General features: G+C 40.5%; 1 protein-coding gene across 2 annotated transcripts in view; it reads right to left on the bottom strand.

The window, feature by feature from the left end:
* Positions 1-7,147: 7,147 nt before the first annotated feature.
* The window catches only part of SRGAP1 (SLIT-ROBO Rho GTPase activating protein 1), a 240,490-nt gene continuing 239,123 nt past the window's right edge, over positions 7,148-8,514 (bottom strand). For both annotated transcript variants that reach the window (XM_023520517.1, XM_023520519.1), the window contains exon 23: positions 7,148-7,665. The gene's annotated coding sequence lies outside the window, so the exon portion shown is untranslated. The remainder of the gene's footprint in view (positions 7,666-8,514) is intronic.

Here is an 8,514-nt window from a genome sequence, read left to right as displayed (position 1 = left end):
AACAAGCTTTCTTCGTCTCTCACTTTTATTTTGTTCCTCAAAATTTATTTTTGTTTAAAAAAAGAAAACTAGAATATCTTCAAGATAAAATGAAATTACTTTCTCTACTGTTTTGCTCCTAAATGCTAAAGTGATTAAACCAAATAAAGCAAGGATAAGTTTTTGTGGTGTTTCTTTTAAACCAGCTTCTCTAGAGGTAGCAAATGTGGTGTTCACATTCTTTTGATGAACATAGGTACCATTCTACAACTGTTACGGTCTGTAGAATTTGGGAAATTCTCCCTGATTAAAGAGGAGCTTAGTCTGGACTAGAGCCTACCTCTTTGACATTTAGGGTTCTGTTTACTCTCAAGAATAACTATTTTACCTTTACGAGTTTCCCCTACTATCTGAAAGTAGAGTGTTCCTATGAAAACTTTCGTAAGCTGAAATGACATAAAGTGAAGAATTGCCATTAATTTATATGAAAAAATTTTTGAGAGTTCCCAGACCCAAAATTCAATGTGTATATGGCTTTACTTCATTCACCACAACCAAAATGCTTAAATATGTCCAGTTTTACACTAAGGGGACACCCTTATGAGCTCTCTTTCGCTTTTCTGATACCTTAGGATTCATCTTGCTAATGGATGCACAAAATCGAGATAGAGCACAGATGCTCAGACATGGTTCAAAGCTAAGGCAGCTTGATGCTGAAGTACTGAGTGGTTCTGGGGGAGGAGCTTGGCAGGCCACTCTCACTGCTGCTCATGGTGCGTGTTGCCTCTATAATAAATAGTTTGCTGCAAAAATGATAATTTTGCTTTTCATCTTTTTTTGGTAAAAGTGAAAATCTGCTTGGGATTTCTTTCAGTTAGCTTTGAAAACAGGTACTAAAGTAGGTATTTTGTAAAAGTGAAGTGGCATAATGTGAACTTTTGAAAAGAGGCAGTTAGGAATGTATTAGGATACCTGTATTAGGCGGATACCTGTATTCTTTCTGAATACTTGTAACAGTCAGGTCTTTCAGCTGCAAGCAACAGAAAGCGACTCTGGCTGATTTAACCAGGTAGGATTTTAAGAGACTAAAGGAGGAGCTTCTGTTTAAAGGTAGTGATCTGAAGATAGACATTTACCTCTGCTGCCTCCCAATACTTCTCTAAATGATAATAAAGGGCATTAAAAAAAGACATAAACCCACATAAAAAGAATGAGAGGTAACAACAGAAGGAACAACACCCCCCCTCCCATACACATACACATAAACACATTTTGATATCCAGCCCGGTTCAGCTCTCCAGTTACTCTTGCTGAGGATTAATCTTGATAAAATTACTTTTTTTATTGTAGAAGCCAAGTTTTCTATCTACTATGTAGAACTAGATAAAAGTCTATGGAAGAATGATGAACCCCACCATGATTATTTCCCAAAATATATTGACCATATTTTCCAAAATCCAAATGGGGATATATGGCCTATGGAATGGAATTTGCCGTAGTTTTCAGCTTCCAAGAACTTTTTGGCACTTTAGATCAAGGTTGGACAATTTTCCACCTTAGGAGTCCCAACTACCCAAGGTAGAAGCCAGAAACTCCTTTTTGCTGCCTTCCTACTGTTCTTACAGGGTGCTGGCATATGAGCAGTGAGAACTGATAACCAGACACACCCACATCGGACTCTAATTCAGGAGTGAGGGATGCAGGCACCCATGGAGGACTGCAGCAGGCCGAGGCTCCTGGATTTGAGGGTAGAGTGAGGAAGATGTAGGACAGTGGAGTCTTTCCTGGAACAAGCTTATAATTTGATTTGGGCATTTGTTCCTGTGCGGCAGCCTCTAAATCCATCTCTTTGGTCCTAAAGTGGTCCTACTTGCTTTCGGGTCAGCCTTTTAGTCAATGGCTTAGTTCTAAGTCATTCCATTATGTTTTAGAAAAACATTAACAGGTGGTTCCCCCCACCCCCGCCATTTACTTGTCCATGTTTAAAGATTTCTGCATAGCATACCCGAAGTTTAATCAGGAAATACTAAAACAAATACAACACCAAGCATACTCACGTAATAAAATTCTATATAGCAGTGAATATGGAAAAAAAAAAACTAGTTATATGTAAAAACCTGGATGACTCTCACAAAAGAAGCCAGACACAAAACTTGCATGCTGAGTCCCTTTATAGGAAGTTAAAATGACAGGCAAAATCAAACCTGTTATTCATCAGGATATTAATGAACTTTGGAGGGGCACAAGCCTAGCTTCTGGGATACTGATGACGTGCTTGCTATTTCTTGATCTGGGTGGTATACACATTACTTTGTGAAAACTCTTGCACTCTTGAGATGTGTACTTTTCTGTATGTATTTTACATGTCAATAAAGTTTTTTTTCCCTTGATGTATTTTTACTCCATATCTCTTATCAATATTCAATCTGACACATTGCTGATAGTTTTACAAAACGATTTATTACTCATTGCTAGTCCTCCAGAGTTAGTTTTTTTTAAGCTTAAAGAAAAAATATCAATACATAGGGGAATTCTAAGCATAGTCTATACCTAAGGATTGCATTTCAGTGTATTCAACGAAAGCAAAGATCAACTTGACAAGGTTTACTATGCCAAGGAGTCCCTCTCAAAGGAAAGATTTCAATCTGGTGTTTAGAAAAACTGCACTCTTTCAGCCTCAGTTAAGATTCTCCCAGTCCCTTTTCACTTACTACACAGGTGTCTCCCAACATGACTCTAAAAAACCCTGGCTTCACGAACAACATCCTATGCCTGAGGCCTCATTTTCAAATTCACAAAAATGCAAATGAGATAACGTTTTTTTTTTAGAAAGGTAGTTTCACATTATTTAATGCAACTCAGCTCTCTGGGGGGTAAATAATGATTAGGAAAAAAAAGAGAGGAATGCAAACACCACGGAGAATCACACCAAATTGGAAGCAGACAAAGGTGGCCAGAGCTATCTTATTTATTATAAAGATACACGGTGAACAGACCTGACTGTGTACTGAAGCCTGGAATGATACATGCCAAAATGTACAGTACTATACATAAAAGTGCATTGTCACAACAATATTAACAAAACATTTTCCTTCCAGAACTGTAAAAGCATCCCCCTTTATTTTCACCTCGGAGACAGGGAATATAATGGTAAGAGGCAGTACAGAGCCTTTAGGTGAACGCAAGGGGCGACAGCAGCACGTGAGAGAAGGAGGTGGGAGGACTCAGGGAGAGTTATTGCGGGGTGTGGAAGGCAGAGTCACAGCTACAAGGAAAGCAAGTCTGATGACCGACAAGGATGCAAGACAGGACAATACTGAGCACCGGAGGCACAGGAAGGTGGGATGGAAAGAAGCTGGGGAACAGTGTTGGAAGTTTCAAAACACTCAAATAGGCAGTAGGAATTGGGGACAGGAGCAAGGGAGGAGGGAGGAGGTGGGCAGAGCAAGAAAGGGGAAACAGTAAAATGCAAGGCTACAACTCTGAAAATAGAAAGGCACTTTCACATGTACATACTACATATGTACATTGACACGATTAGGTAACAGTCACAAGCAGGAAGCTACCAGTACTGCAACTGATCAAACCAACAGGAAAGGACAACACCGATTTAATTACGTGGGCAGGAGTTACCTTTGAGCCTGTAGGTAAATAGCAGTCTCTCCTGTTACACAGCCACTTATTCTAAACATCTATAATAACCATCACACGACACATTGAACTTGGATGAATGCTCTAAGGGGGGCATTCACAAATGCACGGTTTATATATTTTCTTTTACTAAATAGTTTCTAAGATAAGCTTTATGGAACCCAGTACAATTATTTAAACATACAAAGTTCCCTACGTAATTTAAAGATACAGGTACCCATCTCTATTATATCACGTAGACACCTTTTTTTTTTTTAAAGTATACTAGGGTAAGTGAAAACTCAATTTCCAGTTCATTTTACTGATCTGAATGAAGCTGTACCAGTCACCCTGCATGAACCCTGACTGACACCTCAGCTCAGCTGGAGGCTGGGTTTTCAGCTCAGGATGGTCTTGAGTAGGAAGCTCTATTTATACATGGGTAGAGCCTTCTAAGCTGTTCTGTGGCTCAGAGCCTCTGTGGTGGTTAACTCAGAGCAAGGCTCAGTTCCAAGTGCATTTCCTACATTTGTGGCCTCTCACTAGTGTGGTCAGGAATAAATGAGTGTCATCCCAGTTCTAAAGTTTTCTAAATCCCTCCACAGACCCATACTCTTTAACTTTATATTTCAGAAGCTATAATTATCAAGGTATCTTCAGTTTGTAGACCTCAGAGGCTATCTTTCCCAAATGCTAGGGAGACCACTATCCTCCCACTTTCCTCTTTTCCTTAAATTATAAGCCCATTTTGGAAATGGCTTAAGTACAAAGACAAAAAACTCTTAACTGATACAATCTAACCCGTAGTGCTCTATATACATTGGTGTTCATGCTCACTGCAGTAGATTACGTGGGACCCTGCTGTAGACGATTCCATGGGTGGCTCAAGGGGAACCAACGTCAAATTATGTTGTGTGGAAACGTGCACAACTGTTGAACAATACCGTTGACACTGAACATGAACATAAGAGCTCTACAAAGGGCCATATAACAGGTTGAAATCATTTACAGAGCACTCATCAGAAAATGTGTCCTATTATCTTTATCTCTATGGTAATTCATTCCTAACGTCCTGACCCGAACCAAAAGGCCGGCTTGGTAAATCTACTTCAGCGAGTTCAATGGAGGGGACATGGACATACAGGTAGTCTTGTGTAAGTGGAGTCAGGTAATCTTTGTAGAACCATCATTTCCCCATCATCAAAATGATCCCTTTCCCAAAATGCACATGAGGACTGGTAAGATCCTTGAAACTGGAAGCATAACATCTCAGGACTCATTATTCTCTTCCCACTCCTTGTGCCTTCCCACCTCCCCTTTGTGTGCTATGTCCATGGCTGGAAAGCAGGCCAGGTGAAGCTGCTCAGCTTCTGAAGCTTTTAATGAGCTTACTGGGTGTTATTTTGGATCCTTTGTGAAGTGGCTGCCTTGTCTTTATCTCTGGAATCTGAAGATTTTTACTAAACAAATTGAGGATAGGTGAGTCCTTACTCATCTTGAGGTCACATCTTTCTCTGGGCATTGAAAAAAAAAAAAAAAAAGAAAAGCCTCAGGATGACAACAGGGGTTTAGGGAGAAGAGACAGAGACGGGTCAAGTAAGGGAGTGATGGGTCAGTATTAGGAGCTGTTTCCTGGAAGAAGGCACAGCCTCTGAGGCTCTGAGGGTCTAGAGCAGCATGTCCTCTGCCATTCCAGGCAGCAGAGTCCTGATTTGGTGGCAAAAAGGCAATCCTCATTCCATCACAGGTATAAACAAAGAGAGGCGACATAGGTGGATTACCAGGGAGAAGCCTGGAGAATTGAGCTTGGAGTAATATCTGAGAAGCTGAAGTTAAAGCTTATAAAAGATACCATCCCTACGCCCCCGCCCTACCCTCGCTAAATAAATTCAGAACACCTCTGCCCTTTTGATGCCCTCTGTTAACATCTTACTGTTCCATCAAAAGGGGAAACTGGTGTTTAAAAATCCTTTTTAATTTTTAAGAGATTTAGTTTCTCTTTTCCCCTTAATTACTTCCACCTTTATTCTTTGCTTCTGTTTCTCCATCTAGCAACAGAAAATTAGAAACCAAAGTAGAATCCAGAGAGAACTGGGAGAGAATTTAGGAAAGTTTAAATTTCCTAGGGAATCTGCAGATTGTTCAAAAGGGTTAGTGCTATTCAGTACTCAGTCCTGGCTGTCCCCATGTGTCCAAGGTGATGAAAGACCACTAAAGCTCAAGAGAAATGGTGAGGGGTTGAACAAGATGCTGAGCTGGGCCCCTTTTTCAAAATGGGCAAAAAGGACAGGTCTGAAAATTAAGAGCTTTAAAAACTTACCATACCTGAAAATACTTGGAAAAAAATTCACTATTCAATACATTTATGAAATTAGACTGCAGACAAGCAACCAGTAACATGACAATATCTCTATTTGATCTGTCTGCATCAGAATGTTTAGATTGGCAAACTGAGGTAGAGATCAAAGTCATGATCTTCTCATGACCTTGATTTTAGTACAGATCCTCATTCTTTCCTGCATGATGCATTCACCAATGGGCTGAAAAAGTCCATGCTATGTAATTCTTAGATGGGCATGCTGTTGGCTACCAGTTTGAAATTAAACCTAGAAGGAAATCAATGGTGGTCCAGAGAGGTTAGTTGTGGCCATCTATTATTTTTAAAGAAAAAAAAAAGGCCCCTCCCCAAGAAAGTCAAAGAAAAAAGTGAAAAAAAGCCCAAAAAATTAAAACCGAAAAAAAGTGCCGCCGGGGGGAAAAAGGGGAATTGGAACCCAAGAAAAAAAAAAACCATAAATTCAAAACAACCTTTTTAAGATAGAGGGAAATATAGCATAAATATGGGCTAACTAAAAATTGTCTATGCGCTAGGATGTCAGAGAAAGAGGGCTCCTAACAGCTCATGTGACTATGTGAGTTATATAGAGACCACATGAAAAAAAGAAAAGAGAGTCATGGCTCCAGGGTGCAAAATTGGGAGGAAGTCATCCTGGAACCATGACGTCATCCTCCCGCCGTGGCCGGCACGGCTCTTACTCTGGTACCAGTTCTAGGTTGGCTCAAAGAGTCAAAAGGAGAGGAAAGCTGGGGATTCAATTTAGGATCATTACGCCTCTGTACATGTTTAAAGGAACCAAGTTCATTTCGTCAGGAGAAGAGAAGGTTGAGTGAACCAAGGACTTGTGTGCTGTTTGCTTTCTCCATTTCCACAGAGGAGAACATAGGGATTTGGTGGAGTTGGAAATATTTTCTAGGCAGTTATTGAACAACAGATCTTGGAAGGAGTCTGTGGAGTAGTGTACCCAGAAAGTCTTTAAAATGAGAATGTTCTAGTCCTTTGCGAATGCACAGGATGGACTTGGGGCCCGATCAGGCTCATGGAAGGAGTCACATGGATATCTCAGGAGGACTCTCTCTTTCTCTCCTTTTCCCAGGTTCAGTTCAAGCAATAACTGCAGAATTTCCACCCCCTTCCGCTGAGTCTTTAACCTGGACCCAGGGAAATGACTTGTTATGAAAGAGGCAATCATCCGACTCATTCAGGCCGTGGGCTGAAGGTCCCACTGTGACAACTGCAAGTCTTTATTCGCATGAGCTGAACCCTGTCCCCTATATGGAGTCAGAGGTGTTAACTGTCAGCTACCAAATAATGCCACTGTCACTTTTCAGCCATTACCCCGAGTACCACAGACAAATACTGGTTATACTCCAAAGCCTGGAAATCAGATTCTTGTGCCTTTGGATCCAGACGTTTCTGACTCACCCAGGCTACACTAAACCTGAAGCACTGCATAATATGGAGAGCAAAGTGGTGTTGCCTTCATTACAAATGGTGCAGCATTGAATTTTCAAGTAAGTCTAAGTGTTTCTATTGTCTTTAAAATGACATACGTCCAGTTACTAAAAAAAAAAAGAAATTACAAAATACAAATGCCCATGTTAAATTTAGCTAGTTTCAGACATTACATTCAAGAACATAGAAAAGCCAGAAGATCTCCAGTTATAAGCTCAAAACTAAGTAAAGTTATGGTCTGCTGACTTTTGTCATGAATCCATTTTCTTTTTTTAATCACCTCCCCAAATGACCTTGCTCAGTTGGTTTTTACATTGTGCAAGACTTGTCTGTAGGACCCTGGGAAGGAGGTGCAGGTCCTATGGTAGGGTTTGTTTTTGGAAGAACAGCAGGTTTTGGACGTAGGGCTGGAGGCTTCAGCTGCACACCCATTCTCGGTGCCACCATAGGCTTGAAAGTACTCATTGTATCACTGGAGGAGCTAGTGCTTCGTCGAATCTGAGGCTCTGAGCTCCTGAGGGCAACGTTGTGTAAAGGGCTGAGAGATTCTGTGGAAGTGGCTGGCGTGGGAGAGTTTTTTACTTGTTCTAAGGTATCCAGAACCACATCGGGGGCATGCTTTGCTGTACTCTGTCTCTCCAGTTCTCGAAGTTCGTTCAAAGCAGTATTCATCGTCTCTTCAATATCCTGTTGTAAAATGATCAGAAAGAGAGAGAAAAAAACTGATAATTAACACTCATGTGTAGAAACCCATATTTCTTCATTTCAAAGCAAACGGTCCAGCAAAAGTATGCATGTTTCAATTTCATAGTTGATAGAGAGTGTATACACATAACGCCAGCTCGCATAATTATGTTGACTCTGAACGTCTAAGAGACCAAGATGCAATGGCTCATGGAGCCATTTACCAAACATTTGTTATTCTAAGGCACTACGTAGCCTTCTGGTAGTTTTCATCGTACACGTTGACTTATTATATAGTATTCTTCTTTACGGTAAAAGGTAGCTTAAATTTAGATACTGCAACAACTTCTCAAGAAATAAAAGTGAACTGAAGAAATCAGGCTTCTTTCATTCATGTAACAAAGTACATACTTGGCTAATTCCTAGCA

This window comes from Pteropus vampyrus, unplaced genomic scaffold (assembly GCF_000151845.1).
Source record: "Pteropus vampyrus isolate Shadow unplaced genomic scaffold, Pvam_2.0 Scaffold9, whole genome shotgun sequence".
In the NCBI taxonomy this organism is placed as follows: Eukaryota; Metazoa; Chordata; class Mammalia; order Chiroptera; family Pteropodidae; genus Pteropus; species Pteropus vampyrus.
Note: the sequence above shows the minus strand (reverse complement) of the source record. Positions and strands in the feature narration are given on the sequence as shown.